The 20,410-nt window shown below is 37.8% G+C and overlaps 1 protein-coding gene across 4 annotated transcripts in view; it reads right to left on the bottom strand.

The window, feature by feature from the left end:
• The window catches only part of SPAG17 (sperm associated antigen 17), a 239,057-nt gene that overhangs the window by 218,009 nt on the left and 638 nt on the right, over positions 1-20,410 (bottom strand). The window lies entirely within an intron of this gene.

The raw sequence follows: 20,410 nt of genomic DNA, 5'->3' as shown, positions 1-20,410 counted from the left end.
GTCTACAACTTTGTTCCTTCAATTGTCCCATCTCGCCCTCTCCAGTTTTCCAGCCCTTCTTCTCCTTTCCCCTCTATGGCATTTCACACATAGATAACTATCTTTACCTAGTTCCAGTCTTCCCACTAACCGATTCCCATCTGATCTCCTTTTCTTCATAATTAAACTTCCCAGAACATGTGATCTACACTTGAGGCTTCCATATACTGATAAGCTCCATGTGGTTTTTTTTTTCATTTCTTTTAAAAAAAATTATTCTCAAGATAGCTAACCTACAGTGTAGTCTTGGGTTCAGGACTAGATTCCAGTGATTCATCACTTACATATAACACCCAGTGCTCATCCCAATAAGTGCCCTCCTTAATGCCCATCACCCATTTTCCCCACTCCTCAACCCCACCCCCATCAACCCTCAGTTTGTCTTTTGTATTTAAAAGTCTCTTATGGTTTGCCTCCCTCTCTATTTTTATCTTATTTTTCCTGCTCTTCCCCTGTGAACATCTGTTAAGTTTCTCAAATTTCACATATGAGTTAAATCATAGGATATCTGTATTCCATTGTGTGTGTGTGTGTGTGTGTGTGTGTGTGTGTGTGTGTGTATACACCACATCTTCTTAATCCATTCATCAGTTGGACATTTGGGCTCTTTCCATAATTTAAGCCTATGTTCTTAAACTCTATAGTCTTGCTTCCAACTCCCTCCTTGATCACCATTACCACCACCATTCACCCTATTGAAATTACATCCTTGAAGGTCACTAATGATATTCTTATCACCAAATATAGTTGCCTTGCCCTTTTCTCCCCACATCTCCATATGTGGGTGACTTTACCCTTCTCCCTGATCTAACTTCCAGGACTCCACCCTGTCCTCATTCTGTCTTTACTACTTTGGATGTTCCATCTCTGACCATCAGGCTCTTTCTATTCTTTCTGTTTCATACATGAGAATCTTTTAGATATTCCACAGAATTCTGTTCTTAACCTTCTGTTCTTCTCCTGGCACATACTCTCTACTGGATATTTTAGCTGCTCCCATGGAGCACCTCTCTACTGACAAGCCCTAAGTTTATGTTTCCAACCATGGACTGTGAGCCTATGTTTGACTTCCTGATGAACATTTCTACTTTAATGTTCTACCATCATCTCAAACTCAGTGTATCTAAAAGCTGAGCTCTTTGCCTCTCTCTAGCCTAAAAACAAAACAAACAAAATCTTCCACATCACAAACAGTAAAAGTCATCCAAGTTCATCCTGCTAAATTAGTTGATTTCTGAGACTCTCCATTTCTCCCAGTCATCATAACTTCAAATCCTCTCCCATTCTCCTCTCGGCTGGAAGCCACAGTTACTTTCTTCCTAGGGTTTCTTGAATATGCCCCTTCCTTTTCATTTTCATGACTATTCTCCTAGCTCAACTTATAACTACCTCGAATCTGGACCATTGAAAACAACTTCCTCAGGGTCTAGTCAAGCCTCTAGCTTCTTCTATCTCCAAACAATTCATTTTCCTAAGACATCAAATTTATCATTTCACTCTTCATTTACAGAAGGTATTTTAATTGTCAACTCTTGGACTCTAATGGAGTAGAACTCAAAGCCCTTTACCTGCCCTTCCTCAGATATTTTTAATACCATACTATTACTTTTCTAAAGTCTTACAGCTCAGGTAAATTTCTCTGTGTAAAATGTTGAACTTCAACTCTCTCATGTAAATAAGAATAATATGTTGTTGTGAGGATTGACCATGATAATATGTGTAAAGAACCTAACACAGTGTCTGGTTTATGGCTAACTGTATATCACAAATATGCTCTATGTTTTCTCAGTTCTCTGCTCACCTCAGCCTGGTCTTTTTATACAGAATGTCCTCCTTCCAGCTGAAATTCCTGCTTGATTTTTCCCAGCCCAACAGTGATCTCTATGTCCTCTGACTACCTATAAAAACTCACTGTCAGTACTATGCTAGTAATATGGGACATACATTGTGATCACTGTATTAGGGTATGTCTTAAACATTAGTTTGCCTCAGACACATGTTTGATAAAGCACAAATAACTGGGCTCCACCCTGAATCTATGATTCAGTAAGAATGGGGTGGGGCCTGAGAATCTACATTTCTTGTAAGTTCCTCACTATTGCTATGGCTTCTGGTCCAGGGATCACACTTTTTTTTTTTTAATTTTTTTTAATGTTTATTTATTTTTGAGAGAGACAGAGACAGAGTGTGAATGGGGGAGGGGCAGAGAGAGAGGGAGACACAGAATCTGAAACAGGCTCCAGGCTCTGAGCGGTCACCACAGAGCCTGACGCGGGGCTTGAACTCATAAGCTACAAGATCATGACCTGAGCTGAAGTCGGACTCCCAATGGACTGAGTCACCCAGGTGCCCCAAGAGATCACACTTTTAGGAGGACTGGTGTCTGTCATTCTCAGATTGTAAGCTCCCGTAAAACAGAATTGCTGCATTGTTCCTTTTTCCACTGACCCACCCTCTTTCTTCTTTTCTCTCTTTTTAAGTTTACTTACTTATTTAATTTTGAGAGAGAGAGAGCATGCATGAGTGAGCGGGGTGCAGAAAGAGAGGGAGAAGAGAATCCCAAGCAGGCCGACGCTATCAGCATGGAACCTGACACCGGGCTCAAACTCACAAACCGTCAGATCACAACCTGAGTCGAAACCAAGAGTTGGACACTTAACTGACCAAGCCATCCAGGCACTCCGTCCCTTTTTTATATACTCCAGGTAGTACATTGGACAGTAATTTAACATGGAAGAAACATGTTTTTCAACGGAATTTAATGCAGACTCCATATTCACTAGCTGGTGTAATCAGTCTTAAACCATGTCCAACATTTTAAAATCTACTGAAATGGAATGACTTAGTCAATGACAGGTAAATAGCATACTATTTGTTTATAAAGAAAAGCCCATTAGATATAAACACAGGCAGACAACCCTCAATTCTTCATGTTAGTGGAGAGGTATAAGAACTCTAGGAATTAAAAAAAAGAAAATTATTTGTATTTTCCTTGGAATGCATTTTAAAAGTTATGTTTTGGGATGGGCCTTACACTCCAGAAATTCATAGTGTTTTAAGTATTTTCCCCATGAAGGGATGTTTCTGTATCAAGGACCACTGTCTGCCTTCTCTAAAACAGATGATGGATGGGTGGGAAGGAAGATTAGGAGGCAAGTGTCAATAGCAAAATAGGACAGAGGAATGAAAATGGGGAAAACTTTCAGAAGACAATGAAAGGGTAATTCTGTCTCCAAACCCGGGGAAGATAATGGCTGGCCACTTAATCATGGCCTAGTCTCCCTGTGGACTACCCACATCTCAGCTGCTCCTGGGCTGAAGGCATATTATGTAAAGAGGTTCCTGCTGGATAGCTGACATTTTCAATGTTTAGAATTGACTAGTGGGGAAGGTCTATAAAGATTAACATAAGAAAGATCTAGAAAGGCATCCACTTTGCCTAGCTTGCCTTTGTTTTAATCTCACTTTTTCCAATCCAAGCTAGGGTGCAGACTGTTTCCAGTTGAATTAATTTAAAACATGTCAAGCACAATTGTTCTGTGTCTACATGTTTATTTGTTTGACTGAAGATTTTCATCAACCAAATTAAGCTGGATGACTTTAAAGACTTTTTTTTAGTAGCTGAAACTCAAAAGAGAGAGAAAACTTTTAACCATCCTTTTGCTGGAACACTGACTGGCTCCTATAATATAATTAGAGGGGCATCTGCTTGGTTCATTTTAAGTGTCCGACTTTTTTTTTGGCTCAGGTCATGATCTCGTAGTTTGTGAGATCGAACCCCACGTCGGGGCTCTGTGCTGATGGCATGGCACCTGCTTGAGTTTCTCTCTCTCTCCTTCTCCCCTGCTCTCGTGCACACCTGCACTCTCCCTTTCTCTCTCTCAAATAAATAAACATTAAAAGAAAAATAATAATTAGCCATGGTGGTGAGGCCAACCAACAGATAAAGTAAAAGGAAGAACCCTAAAGAAGCCACAAGCAATCTTTCAGCAAAGCTGCAACGGGAAAAGTGAAGTGCACGCCTTGGAGGATGAGCTGGCTTCCTCAGCTGTTTTGACGATGGTGTTAATGAGGGTACAGCCAGAGGTCTCCTCCCCATATGGACTTCACATTTGCAAATTCGGCTCCACATGACCAAAACCTTTGATCTCTAGATAAGACTGTTCATTATTGAGCACAGAGGCACTAAGCAAAAAACCTTCTTGAGCAAAACAGGCCACATCCTTACTTTAAACATAATTTAAAGCATACAGCCTTCTGACCGAAAGTGTCATCTTTATCACAAAGAGTAATACTGTGTAATATGTCTATAGTTCCTTCCATAGCAAAGGTTGAAAATATGGTCATAATAAACCATTTTTCCACATTTTCCTAGGTTAGTGCTAAATGAAGAAGTTAAGCAAGATAATAACAACAGGTGCTCTTGAATGTTTTACTTTATAATTACAATAACAAGTGTAAAGAAAGAAACCATTTTTATACTTGCTCAGCCTTCTAAATATGCGATGTGAAGATATAAGTGGTTGACCTCAATATTCCTAACCTTGAACTAGTTTGACCCAAACTCAGATATTATGTACATATATGGAGTCATGTACATTTCTAGAGATCGTATGTTTTTTTCATGGATGTTTATATAATTTGGGGGGGTTCCTTCTCCATTTTCTATTTCAATGTACACTGCCTGAGAAACTGGGCCATTGCCTGTCCCCCCAGGGCCACACACTCTAGTCATATTTAGTAGAAGACGCAATAAGAACAACACAAAGAATAATGATTGTGAGGCAGGAGGACGAGGGGAGGCCAGGAAACAGACTTTTATGTAATCTTAGAAAGCAGTTTGCAAGTTTTCATCCCGAAAATATTGAGTTACCATGGAAGTACTTAAAAGCAAAGGTAGGCTTAAGCAGGCCCTTCTCTGCATGAAGTAGTAGTAACAGGGTGGGGGGGAGCCCTAGGGATCATTCTTGAACAGGTTTTATTTAACTACTTTTATTAAAAATATGAAACTAGATTACAATGAAATCTAAAATCCCAATCCAATGCTGGGTGGCTTCTTTCATCGTCATTTAGTCTAATTCCTTTATTTCGCAGATGGAAAGAAAAATCTATGACATCTTGGCAAGTTGACACAGAGAGAGAGAAGCATGTTCTGATTTCCAGACAGTGAGCCTTCCTCTGTCACCCTGTCTTGCCATCATTATCAGATATTGTGACAATGACACTGTGCCGAGGGGATAGCTCAGCACTGCAGGGAGATTTCACAAAGGTCTCTGAGCTGAGCAAGCACATATATCAGATGAGATTCAGTGTGGGAAGTCTAAGCGAATGCTTTGAGGAAAACATAATCCAGTCATAAGTTTAGGTGATTGACTATAGGGAATGTGTCTATATGTAATGCTTCCCATAACCATCAGCTCAACGTGCTACAGGTCTATTGAAGGGCCTTTGCTCCTCCTGTCTGGAAAAAAAAGGAGGAGTTAAATAGAAAACATTATCCTACCATTTTACAAAACCAGAGTGTCCTCATGGAAAGTTGTGTTGAGTTTTAGGCATAACACTTAAAAAAGGATTGAACAGCTGGAAAGATTGACAGAATGGCAAATAAACTGGTAATGAGGAAGGAGGGACTTCAGGGGGAGGATTGACTAAAACAAATTTCGGATAGACGGGGGAAATATACAGTAGGTCTTAGTCTCTTTAGGGTGTTGTAATGGAATACCACAGACTTGGTGGCTTATAAACAACAGACCTTATTTCTTATAGTTCTAGAGCCTGGGAAGCCCAAGATCAAGGAATCTGCAGATTCAGCATCTGGTGAGAGCTCACTTTCTGGCGTATAGATGGTGATCTTCTCACTAAAACCTCAGATGGAAGAAGGGGTGATGGATCTCTCTTGGGTTTCTTTAATTAGGGCACTCATCCCATTCATGAGGCTCCATTCTCATGACCTAATCACCACCTAACGCTCTTGATTTCAGCTCAAGTCATGATCCCAGGGTTGTTGGATCAAGCCCCACATTGGGCTCCATGCTGAGCATGGAGCCTGCTTGAAATTTTCTCTCTCTCTCTCTCTCTCTCTCTCTCTTCTCTTTCTCCCTCTACTCCTGCCCAGCTCAGGTGCACTCTCTCTCTCTCTCTCTCTCTCTCTCTCTCTCTCTCTCTCTCTCTCTTTCTCTCTCAAAAAGAAAAAAAAAAGATTGATAAGCCACTTGTACTCTCATCCATTACTGATGGGGGTGTAAATTGCTGTAAACCCTTTGGAAAACTCTATTGTAGTAGCTACTAAAGCTAAGCACATGTCTATCATATGACCTAGCATTTCTATTCCTAAGTATATACCCAAGAGAAATGAGTACAAATGTCCAAAGAAAAATTTGTACAAGACGTTTATAGCATTGTTTGTAATATTTCAAATTAGGAATGACCCAAATGTCAATCAGCAGGAGAATGCATAAAAAAATAATGGCATATTTACACAATGGAATAGTATAATTCCCTAAAAAAGAACACACTACTTATACTGCAACAGCATATATGAATTTCACAGACATTATGTTGAGCAAAAACGATAAATTGTGTATTAGTTCATTTATATAAAATGCAATAACAGCAAAAAAATTGAGGATGTTAGAAGTCAGAGTTGTGTGAACTCCCTGGGCTATAAGTATCAACAGATGAAGGTGTGAGGAAACCGGCTGTAGGTCTGGAAGTGTTCTAGATGATGGATTACAGGGGTGTATACATATGTCAAAGTATATCGGGCTGGACATCTATTATTACTGTTTGTTTGCGCACAATAGAAAAAGAAGAAAACTAATGGGACGGGAAGAACATGATTTAAAGGAGGGTAGTTTTAGTACAAATAATAGGAAGGATTACTGCATTTGTTTTGTCATTTTTCCAATTGAGATTGACTGAATATGTTCCAGGCACTATTTCCAGAGGGGAGACCCAAAGATAATACCACTCACTTCTCGTCCTTGAGAATTTCACAGTCACGTGAGAGGACAGACCCATCAATAACTCTAATAAGCATGGTAAGTGCCATCATCATGTTATTCATAAGAACCATGGAAACATGGTGAATCAAATGTAGGAAATGAGAAGTCAAGGGATAGTTTCATGGAGGAAGAATATTTGAGTTGTGACTTTAAGAAAGAGAAGAAGTTCAACAAGCGGTGTAGGAGAAGGAAGGATATTCTAATATATATATATCTATATCTGGGCTTGCTGGCATTGTGACATCAAGGGGACTTTTGCAGCAGGTCTATGGATCTGGGCTGTGTCACAGTAGACAGCAAGGCTACACTGTGTATCCTTTAGTAAAGCATCCTGGGCTTCTGGAGGATCCCTAGTGAATCATCACCCTAACCTCACAGTATTGCTTTTGACTTGTTTCGTTTTTACTTTTATTTTCATTATAGTGAAATACAATTCTGTGTGTGTAGTTTTTGATATAACATACACAATTATGGTAAATATTTTAAATGGAAACCCACAATGAAGAGACTTCAAAGTCTGGATATGTTTCTAAAATTTCTTTTAAGTATCATGTACTCAGGTAAATATTCTGGATTTTCATGAGATCAAAGAAGAAAATAATAATCAACCACAACCTGAGGCATGTTCTGGTACTGTGCAAAAATCATTACAACATTAAAAATGTTTGCATTTCTAAAATGAAAACAACTTGATTCTTTCAACATAAAAATCTGATTAACTTATTATTACAAGTGATATAAATGTTGGATGGAAATAGAGCTCAAAGGTTGTATTGTTAAAAGTTGAACAGGCAAAACAGTTTTTTAAATCAAACTGCCTATCATGTTTTGTTAAAGGTCATGATTCCAATAAAGAAAATTTTTAATCACTAATGAAGGAAAAATTAAAGAACACAATAAATCAGTTTCATGCAATAAAGTGTTTCAAATAAAATCTTCTTTTAAATCAAGGGTGTCAATAAGGTAATTACTAAACATTTTTAAACATATAATCAGAACTTTTAACACAATCTATTATGTAGTTAAACATAAGTGAACATTTTTAGACATGAAATACTTAGCTGAACCGTGAAAAATAATTTGTATGGGCATATCATAGTAATGTAGCCTTATGATCTTGCAGGGGCAAAGCATTTATCTACTGAAATGATAGAACAACCTTTTGGAAAACATATAAATCAGACTAGTAAAATTTTAATCACTATTGATAGAGCTGTAAAAGTTCCATGTAAAAGTATTTTAATAATACCTAATATGCAAAGTTCAAGATGCTGAAGGTAATTAGGTATTTTTTATTGATCTGGTATAGCAAGATGGAAAAGCATTTGTGATATCTCAAACTATTTCAATGGGTACCAAGAAAAATGGTTCCACCGAGAAGTATTTACTTGACAACAGTGCCAGAGTGGTAACATGCATAAAGTCTGGAGTTGCAGCCCACATTTTTTTTTTTTAAGTAGGCTTCACACCCAGTGTGGAGCCCAACAGGGGGCTTGAACTCAGTGCCCTGAGAACAAGACCCTGAGATCAAGCTCAGTCTGAGCTGAGATCAAGAGTTGGACATTTAACCCACTGAGCCATCCAGGGACTCCAACAGCCCACAGTTTTGAAGAAAATTTCAGATGTTTTGTTTTCATCCCAACTCAGTATGTATTCAATATATTCAGCTGATACAATAAGAGATGTATATGAAGTCAATATTAGTACCTTCTTTATAAATTTTCCATTTGTTACCATAAGGGGTTTTAATACATATTTTTAAAATTTATTTACTTTTGAGAGAAAGAGAGAGACAGAATGTGAGCAGGGGAGGGGCAGAGAGAGAGGGAGACACAGAATCTGAAACAGGCTCCAGGCTCTGAGCTATCAGCACAGAGCCTGATGCAGGGCTTGAACTCATGAACCGTGAGATCATGACCTGAGCCAAAGTTGGACGCTTAACCAACTGAGCCACCCAGGAGCCCCTATTTATTACCATATGTTAAACAAACACTAGAGATAATTAAATAATATATCTGAAGAGAGCTCAAGATTGGACATTAGAGAAATATTAGAACCCAGCTGGGCAACACATAGTGCTAGCATTGCACTGACTGAGAAGAAATCATGCCAAGACCGTGTGTTCATTTTAATGTAAATCTGAAGTGGGAGTAGTTAAACATTTGAAAAGTGCAACTAACTTTTAGGGATTTGGCTTTAGTGAAATATTCTACTATGAATTTCAATACTTTCTTTAGCTTTGTCAGAGAGAAATGAAAACATTTTGCCCATATAAAATTAATAAAGTGAACCATTAAAAGAGATGCAGAAGATATATAGAAACAAATGAATAAAGAGTACAACTTGAAACAAAGCAAAGTAATCAATTATAAGAGAAAAATAATTTTTTGTTTAATAAATTATACAGAAATGGGTTTATTATTTTATGACAAAAATGCAGAGCATGATGAATTATTAACCTCTTTCAATTTATTCAATCTTAAACTTTAGCCACAGTATGCAATGTTAACCAAGTAGATTTAGGGTGATCAAAAATTTATAAAATTAAGTCAACTAATTGAATGTGACATTCCAAGAAATGGTTTTGTGACTTAATTGATCATAAATAAATTAAATATAAAAAAACTCACACAATATTATGAAGGCTAGAAAAAATTTCAACATAATTATTCGCAGTTCAAAGGCTGGAATTATAAGAAATCCAAAAGTATAATTTACTTTTAGTATGACAAATGATATTGTTGATATTGAGAGAAATCCTCTACATACAGAGAACAACAAATTGCATAACGACTACCATTTTAAAAGGGAAGTCACAGAAGAGCCTATGCACATTTCTTCATGTTACCTCACGGCTCAGACAAGGGCAACTTTTAGGAAGTGAAACCCATCAACCAAAGGCTGCACCAAACACTTCTGAAAACCAACAAATGATTTGGAAATCATCGGAAAAATGTGATGACTGATAAGGACGAAAAACTATACCATCTGGCAAGGAGTTTCATAAGGTACACATAATTGAGTTTATATAAAGAATAAAAAGTAATTTAATTGTAAAAAAAAAGAAAGAAAAAGTAATTTAACTGTTAAATTTATATGTTGATTTCCATGTAATTGTGCCAGTTAACATATTTTTAATTTTCCCTCCTGGATGAAGGCAGGCAAGAAGAAGTTGAGAAGGTGATCGTAATGGTGTTGGAAGTTATGAGGCGTGAAAAAGAAGGAAGTGAACTACAGAGGCCACAGTAATAAGATTTGCTGACCAATTTGTTATGAGAAGAGATGGGGCTAGGGTGTCTCTAACTTCAATGAACAGGATAGTTAGTACAAGTTCTGAACACACTGAGTTTGAAGACATGTGTAACGACCAGATGAAAATATATAAAAGAGTAATAACAACAATAATTAGTATATTATCCTATAATAACATAATAATGATTATTATTATAAATATTTATACTGGGCTACATAGTGTTCCACATTCCTTCAGATACTGTATTTGATTTTCATGCTGCTCCAGTAAATATAGTCACGCTATTATTACCAGGAGCTCCTCGTTATTGAGGCCCTACTATTCCTGCATTCAGCAATGTTATTTGAGCCCCTCTATAGGCCAGGGGTTGGTGATGTATCAGTCAGTAAGATGAATCCCTGCCCTCATGGAGCGGACGTTCTCATGGAGAAAAATAGACAATAATGAAATATATGCAAAGTAGAAGGTCAGGAACAGAGTCAGGGTTAAGTGGATGGAATGTGATGGTGTAGTTTAAATAGGATGGTTGGGGAAGGAGATATTTGGACAGAATCCTAAAGGAAGGGAAAGAGCTACTCACATGATTATTTTGGGAAGGGTCATTCTGGGAAGAGGGCACAGTAAGAGCAAAGATGGCAATGTGTTTTTGATGGGTCTGAAGATCAGCAAAAAGGCCAGTGTGGCTACCATGGACTGAGTGAAGGGGAGAGTCACAGAAGATTTGAGATGAAGTCAAAGTAGTTAGCAGAGGAGACACACACACACACACACACACACACACACACACACGGTCTTTAAAGCCCATGGTAGACCACTCGGGATTTTACTCAAAGTCTTGTGTATTAAGAGAAACACTCTGACTGCTATATGGTGACAAGACTCTAAGTCAGCAAGAATGGAAGTAAGAAACCAAGTTCTAAAGCTCTTGAGCTACCTGTAGCTTAGGCAGGTGATGATGATGGCTTAGAATAGGATGTAACAGTGGAGTTGAGACCAACAGGACAGATTTTAGAAACATTTCAAAGGTGGAACGAACAGGATTTACTAAAAATTAATTATAGAGTGCAGAAAAGAGGAAGAAAATAACAAATGCAAGATTTTTGGCCCTAGTGACTCACTGGGTGAATGGCGAATCCACTCAATGAGGTGAAGACGTAGGAGGAACAGGTTTGAAGGGGGAAAATACGGGATTTGGGTTTGGAGTCTGAGATATTACATGTTAGATGCCTTTAAATCCTCTCAACAATTGCTTTCATATCTGTAATGGAGGTATGACCACTGTCCCTCTTTTATGGTTGTAAAAACTAAGGCTTTGAGATTTTCTTCAATTTAAGTTCTTACAGCCAATGGGTTGAGACTAATGCTAGAGCTCAAAGGAGAAAATAGGCCAGGAGGCTGACACTGTAAAATCCAATCAATGAATTTGATTCAAAAGTATTTCTTGAAGATCACTATGTACTTACTTAGCACTCTTAGGTGTTGTGATCAGGAAGGAAGGAATCACATGTTCCTTCTGCTACCTTCCAGGAATTTGCAATGTTGTAAGGGAATTGAGATACAATAGATGACTCTGAAATTGTTGGACCACAGCTCAAAATAGGATCGCATTAAAGATAACAATCACTGGAATAGTTCGGTAGAAGGAGAAAAGTCAGTGATGGACAGAACTATGTGACTTGAGCTCCTTTCTGGAAGATATGAGGGAGGATTTTAATGAGAAGGAGTTGGATGGTCTTCAGGCCAGGAACCTGCATGGGTATAGTCAGTCAGTACGTGCCTGGGAATACCACGGAGACCATTCAACTGGAGTAGACAGAGAAAAAGATGGATGGACAGAGAAAGGCCAAATTAGGCAGCGCTGTGAAAGCCAGGCAGAACATCTTGGATTTTATCCCATGGGTAACTGGGAGCCAATGATGGTTTCTAAGGCTAGAGTTGAAACATGGTCAACATTCACCATTTCTTAACTAACATTTTCCTAGGGTGTTGCCAAACTCACATTGGCAACACTTACATTTTACTTATATTTAATATTTTTCATTTGTAATAAAAGTGATCACATATAACATCTAGGTAGATATTTTGACATGCTAATTCCTTTCAGTTCCAAACTCATTCAAATAATACATTTTTGTCCAGAAAAGAGAAATTATAATGTGAGGTTACGAAAAGTCCATTTCCCTCTTAACATTCTTCCTAGCAACTCAGTTGTTTTCGTTGGCTTTTATTAAAACAACCTTTGTGTGAACTGGCAATTTGTTTTGTAAATATCAATGAAAGCATATTTCAGAAAATATAGTAATAAAAACCAACCCAATTTCAGAAATATGCTTGCTGCCAGACATCAGTCTTCAGCTCATATTATGAGTATTTCCAGTAAGTCTTAAATACACATTAACATGAGAAATAGCTCACTGTTTAAGATCAAAAAAGTTGAAAAATCCTTCACTGCCTCTCAAAAACTGCTCAAGGATTCTGCCTAATAAAATGTATTTCCCTTTTTGATAAAGTGCATTCGTAATGGCTCAAGCGCTTCATTTCAGTTGAACATTTCCCCCCAAAACTGACTTAAACTCAGTTTATTATAATCCTAACATCTATGTGTTTTACAACTTTGTTTGTTTAAGAGGTCTGGGATATTAACATTTCAGCAATACCTATCTTGAACCCTTATCCACATTATTAAACCTTTACAAGAATTATAAACTTTGTCCAAGACTCTAAGGAATTCTATTATTATTTTTCAAATGTGCACAACTCAGCTATTGTCACTAAGCTACAGTTAATAAGAGAAAAAAAATCTTCTGCAACTGAACTATAATGAGACACTACTAACTAAATATTCTGAAGAACTTTCACTTGAATACCTCCTGGCTGGCAGCTGAAATATCTGAGAAGTTTTGAAATGGTATCATTGCATAGTTATTTTCTGGACACTGTCATAATCATGCTATGTACCTGCTGGGATGCTCTTTTATGTGAATGAATGTTTTCTGTCCCTTCCTCTTCTCTTAGAATACATCTCTTTGGTCTACTAATTGTCCTGATTTCCACAATATATATTTCTTCATATTTCAAAGTAGATCAGTGAATTAATTCCATTAATATAGCTTGAGTGTGGTACCATGTGCTTAGAACCATGCAAGTCATTATGGGGTAGGTACAAGAAGTATAAAGATATGATTTTGCTACGAAGCAGCTCATATTATACTTGTGTTTTACAAAACATGAATTGATAGCACATAATTCAAGGCATTCTGTAAATACTAAGTTATAAGATAAAGCCTAGAGCCAAAGTGAGGGAAGATAAATCACTGAATGTCTCGACCTTGCCATGCTTAGATCCTCAGTGGTATGAAAGGGGCGGGTTAGCCCAGATACCCAAGGAGTCTCCACCTCTGGGTGAACACAGTAAAGGATGGCACAACCATGTATGTCCTCAGCTTGCGTCTTTGATGCCCATATTCTTACTTACTTGAAAGGTATCATGAATTTCTTCTTTTTTAAATGTTTATTTATTTTTGAGAGCCAGAGCATGAGTTGGGGAGGCACAGGGAGAAAGAGGGACCAAAGATCCAAAACAGGCTCCATGCTAACAGCAGTGAACCCGATGCGGGGCTCAAACTCATGAACCTTGAGATCATGACCTGACCTGAAGTTGGAGGCTCAACTGACTGAGCCACCCAGGTGCCCTGCATCATACATTTCAATGTGTAAAAACATACATTGAAAATGAAAATACAGAAATTGGAAGCAAGACCTCCTGAGTCTCAGTAAGGACCTCAACATATTATGGTAGATGTCCCCAAATATATTTTTTAAGTTTATTTATTTATTTTGAGAGAGCGAGCAAGTAGAGGAGGGGCAGGGAGACACACACACACACACACACACGCACACACACACACACAGGGAGAGAGAGAGAGAGAGAGAGAGAGAGAGAGAGAGAGAGAGAATCTCAAGCAAGCTCTGCACTATCAGCGTGGGCTTGAATTCACAAACCATGAGATCATGACCTCAGTGGAAATCAAGAGTTGGGCACTGAACTGACTGAGCCACCCAGGCACCCCCCAAATATTTTTAAGTATGTAAGTAATCATATTAAATAAGAATTGAAGTATTAATCAAGAAGTAAAATCTTAATGATAAATGTAAGGCAAATGACAAGAAGTATCGAGTCCCTTAAGTTGGGCATTAGGGAACTAAAATCATAATTACAAAATGAAATCAGTGAATTACAATAGCAAAGCTGACTGGGTTAAAGGGTATGTGAATTGCCATAAAACTTTTTTTCTGTTTTTTTTTTGTTTTTTGTTTTTTTTTTTGTGGTGGGTCACAGTAAGCAAATGGAATAGTTGCTATGCCAAAAGATGGTCTCTTGAGTTGAAGCTGCCTTTTTACTACACATAAAAATGAAACCTTAGGGGCACCTGGGTGCCTCAGTTGATTCAGCATCCAACTCTTAAACAAATTAAAAAAAAATTTTACATTTATTTAAGACAGAAACAGAGCATGAGTTGGGGGGTGGGGGCAGACAGAGAGAGAAGGAGACACAGAATCTGAAGCAGGTTCCAGGCTCTGAGCTGTCAGTACAGAGCCCAACATGGAGCTCAAAGTCAAAAACCATGAGATCATGACCTAAGCCAAAGTCAGACGCTTAACCAACTGAGCCACACAGGTGCCCCCAGAGTCCAACTCTTGATCTCCGCTCAGTTCATGATCTCATGGTTCATGAGACTGAGCCCTGCATCAGGCTCTGCACTGATAGTATGGAACCTGCTTGGGATTCTATCTCTCTCCCTCTCTGTGTTCCTCTCTGGCGCACACACACACACTCTCTCTCTCTCTCTCTCTCTCTCTCTCTCTCTCTCTTGCTCTGTCAACAATAAATAAAAACAAACTTAAAAAATTTGAGACCTTAAACCAGGAACAAATGAAAAGAAATAAACATCCTCAGGTAATCTGAAAATATGAAAGGGGTTAACAATTAAAATTAGCAAAATCTCCAGAATTCTACCTGTGAGATATCTAAATCAACCCAAACAAACTTTTGCGGAACCTGGAACTGTGAAGAACGCCTTTGAGACACATGTTCATAACATCTTAAAGAAAAAAAAAAAAAGGATTTGTATCTGACTTCTGAATATTTCCTGTAGTGTTATCATGTTGTCACTTAACATAGAAAATATTGCGAGATTCTTTTATCCCATAGTGGCACCAAAGCTTGGACCATAACACAAAAGTCCAATTGAAACATGTAGCCCACTCATTCTGAAGCTACGTGACATTACCCAGAGGCAGGTCTTGTGCAATCTGTAAGCTCCTAGAGGGAATGGCTATATTGTTTGGACAACTGTGAAAAATTTTCCTAAGTTGTCATGAACAAAGCTTCTACTAATCTCCACTTTCTCAGCATCACCTATCCTATAATAGGCTTGGAAGAAATGGGAAGATCATAATTGATTACAAGTTCTCTTAGACCACAGTGACATCAAAAAAATGGCAGACTAGGCAGTTACATGCCCTCTGCGTCCCCTGGAAACATTAGAAAAACAACTTGAAACTGGCTGAAATTACTTTATAGGAGCACTGAAACCAGTCAAAGATCTAAAGCACCAAGCAATGCCCAATCAAGAAAAAGCCACATTCAATAAGGTAGGGAATTTTTTGGCTCTTGTACTCTCCCTTGCCCCACCCTTTCTCCATGAGAAAGGACAGCCTTTTCAACAATTGGTGCTGGGAAAACTGGATATCCACATGCGGATATATATATATATATATATATATATATATATATATATATATATACACACACACACACACACACACACACACACACACATGCATAATACATATATTTAATATACATGTATGTATATTACATGTATACATATGTGTATACGCACACACATATGTATATGTAGATGTATATACATAAATATGTATACATATGTATGGTTATATACATGTATATACATGTGTGTATATATATAATGTTGGACCATAATCATACACCATACACAAAAATTAACTCAAAATAGACCATGCATCTAAATTCAATACTAAAACCATAAAAATCTTAGAGGAAAACATAGGGGAAAAGCATCATGACACTGGGTTTGGTAGTGATTTCTTGCATAGGCAAGAAAGAAAAGAAAGACTAGACAAATTGAACATCATCAAAACTAAACTCTTTGTGCATCAAAGGACACTGTCAACAGAATGCGGAGGAAACCCATGGAAATAAGAGAAAGTATTTGCAAATCACATACCTCATAAAGGGTTAGTAGCCAGAATATATAAATTAGTCCTACAATTCAACAGTAATAAAACCCCAACAACTCCATTTAAAATGTGGGCAAAAGAAGATATACAAATGGCCAAGAAGTACATAAAAAGATGCTTGATATCATTAATCATTAGGGAAATGCAAATTAAAACTACACTAAAATACCACTTCACATTCATTAGGATGGCTGAATCTATCTATCTATCTATCTATCTATCTATCTATCTATCATCTATCTACCTATCTCTCCCCAGAATTTTAAAAGTACTGGTAAGGATGTGGAGAAATTGGAACACTTTTGCATTGTTGGTGGGAATAAAAAACGGTATAGCCACTGTGGAAAATGTTATGGTGGTTCATCAAAAAATTAAACATACAATTACCATAGTATCCAGCAATTCTCACTTCTAGTTATATACTAAGAAAATTGAAAGTAGGGACTCAAGCAGATTTTTGGACACTCGTATTCTTTTTGTAAAATGGGTCCACTCCTATTAATAACAGCATTATTCACAATAACTAAGAATTAGAAGTGCCCATTGATGGATGAATGGATAAATAAAACGTACCCTGTACATACGATGGAATATTATTCAGCCTTAAAAACAAGGCAATTTTAATACATGCTACAACATGAATGAACCTTGAGGACATTATGCTAAGTGAAATAAGCCGGTCACTGGAAGACAAGTACTAGATGATTACATTTACAATGAAATATTTAGTTAAATTCACAGATACAAAAACTAGAATGGTGGTTGCCGGGAGCTGGGGGGAGGGAGGTATAGGGAATTCTTTAATGGGTATAGTTTCAGTCAGGGAACATGAAAGAGTTCTGGAGAGGGATGGTGATGATGGTTAAACAACAAGAATGTACTTAATGCCACCAACGGTACATTTAAAAATGGTGGATGGGGCGCCTGGGTGGCTCAGTCGGTTAAGCGTCTGACTTCAGCTCAGGTCACCATCTCGCGGTCCGTGAGTTCGAGCCCCGCGTCTAGCTCTGGGCTGATGGCTCAGAGCCTGGAGCCTGCTTCGGATTCTGTGTCTCCCTCTCTCTCTCTGCCCCTCCCCCATTCATGCTCTGTCTCTCTCTGTCTCAAAAATAAATAAACTTAAAAAAAATGGTGGAAATGGCAAATTTCGTTATTATATTTTACCATGATAAAACAGTACAAATAAAAATATCTTAGACCAGAAGTTCTCCAAATAGTGCCTTCAGTCACCAAGTGTTTAGGTTAATACCTTTTCCTCTCACTGTGGCCAGTAGAGGCGGCCTTGACAGTTGCATTAAGATTTTAATTTATCTTGTTTTTTTTTTTCTTTTTTTAATATGAAATTTATTGTCAAATTGGGTTCCATACAACACCCAGTGCTCATCCCAACAGGTGCCCTCCTCAATACCCATCACCCACCCTTCCCTTCCTCCCACCCCCCATCAGCCCTCAGTTTATTCTGTTTTTAAGAGTCTCTTATGGTTTGGCTCCCTCCCTAACTTTTTTTTTTTTTAAAGCATCTTTAACTCCCTAACGCTGCTGGATATCATAAATATAATGTCTATGTCACATACAAGCCCACACTAAGATATTTTTATTATCTTATTGCCAATGTGCCTAAATATTTTTATCGAATTTGAGGTGTGATATTTCACATATATTAATAAGATAAATGTTTCAATGCCTGGATAGCAAAGTTAGTAAATGACTTTTTGATTGGCAGGATTATTTTAGGAGCAATGTACCCCAGAAGCAGTCTAATCCACATTTCTCTTTCAATTTAAATGTCCCAGATTTATTTAAGGCCTATATTGGTCTCCTTATGTAAAATAATCATCCTCCTTCATTCTACCAGCTCAAATTCTACCCATTCTTTAGGGCCTAGCTAAAGGCAAGTAATTTTGTAAAACATTTCCTGACAATCCCAGCCCACATTCATCTTCCTAACCTCTAGTTAGTCATTTAATGCTTAGTCTAGTCTCTATCTACTCGTTTAGAGCTTAGTAACAGACTACCTTGTATCATTTGCTATCATTTTGTGTTTTAGGACCACCTAAAACGTACGGGAAAAATTAGCAATTATTCCAGCCTGAAAGGACAGCCCAAAATACTGATACAAGGTAACTTCACTGAAACCAGATTGTGGACTTACTGATTCTCATTAAAGTCTAGTACAGCTCCACATGTGCACGAGTTCAAAATCATTACTGATGTGACTCTTGAATCCGTTAATTCTAAAAAACTAGCTTATGGAATGCTGAGACTTTTCCTTTCTCACCGCCCCCCCCCCCACGCATATACACACACATACACACACACACTCAACTATACATATTGGCACACAATATTTCCTTGAGTAGCAACTGTACAGAGAGAAATTTTGGGTGCCAAAGCAAAACATTTTTTGAGCATCTACTATGTGCAAAGCACTTTGCTAAACCCTATGAATCAGGAATTCACACCTCTAGAAGTCCTCTTTAACCCCACTCCAGAATCTATTACATTGGTGGTTAAGTCATGCCTCTGAACATTGGACTGCTGGGTTAAGTAATCTGGGAATTTTCCTCTTGGAGCAGACATGAACTCAAACTGAGAAAATAAAAATTAGGAGAGGAGGTAGGGGAGAGTTGTCTTCCCCTGCTGTCAAAACACGTGTATTCCAACAAACTGAAGAAGTTCAGCCTTTGTTTTTAAAACTATATATTACTTTGGGTTCAAATTCTTTCTCTTAATAAATAAGATTTATTGAAATTATACTGTTTGAGCAGAACTGAGAAAGCTGAGTATTATTTCAGGTTTTCGAGCCATAAGGAAAAATAGTGTCTTTAGGTTTTCCATTCAACTAGGAAAATTATAGCTTCATATTTGCAACACTAAAGCTAATGCAGTGTCAGCACCCCCATCAAATTCTGTTGTTCAGCACTTTATAATTCAAGCAGAAAGGTTCACTCCAAGCCCAGACTTGGCCTACACAATCTCAAAGAAAATGGAGAAAAAGTTATTTTGGCCAGTGCTGACTTATAAAAGCAAAAGAGAGGGGGCTTTTAACAGAGTATTTTGAAAAACATCTTTGAGAATTTGAGAATGTAACTGAGAACTACTGAGCTGACATCCTTCATTCTTAAAAGTTATAGAAATAACCCCAAATTCCATGATGTCATGTCAGCATCAGCAGTGTCTTAACCACTTTCATGAAATTCTTCATCAGGTAGAATTCCTTATCAGACAGAATACCATTCTTAGAGAAAAAAAAAAAAAAAACAATTACAGTAGAAAATAAGGATACATAAGTACGAATTTCTCATGAGGGTATCATAAGACTTTAGGTATATTTTTCCTTTAAGTACTGATTCTCTAGTGCACTGTATGTACACATGGAAAATGAAAAAAAAAATGTTTTTCCAGTTTTTAAAGTACTTTGGAATTAATGGCAGGCCAGAATTCCCAGAATCAACCTTTCTCCATCCAAATGTCATCTTGGATTTAGAAGCAACTAAGTGTAGCAGTGGATTTCCAGGAGCAGGTGACAAGAGTTATTGGGCTCCCCAACCAACTAAGTGTTGGTGGGTATGAATGCGGTGGGGAGCTAGTCTGGTTGGGACATGGTGCAATTTGAAGTCATGTGGCAGGGGCGTTATAGATTGCCTGGTACCTTTTTGCTACGCTAGGGATGAGTCCACCAGCCAACCCCTCAGTACTCTGATCTCTTACAGTACCTTCAAAATATATCAAAACTTTGGTGTTGTGGTATCAGGGCATTGCAGAAGAATCTCATCTTTTCCTCTCTGCAGAAGGCTCACTTGCATTAAATACGTTGGTATCTTAACTA

Source organism: Panthera onca, chromosome C1, assembly GCF_046562875.1.
Source record: "Panthera onca isolate mPanOnc1 chromosome C1, mPanOnc1 haplotype 2, whole genome shotgun sequence".
Taxonomy (NCBI): Eukaryota; Metazoa; Chordata; class Mammalia; order Carnivora; family Felidae; genus Panthera; species Panthera onca.
The sequence above is the reverse complement of the archived record's forward strand: the minus strand, read 5'-3'. Positions and strand labels throughout refer to the sequence as shown.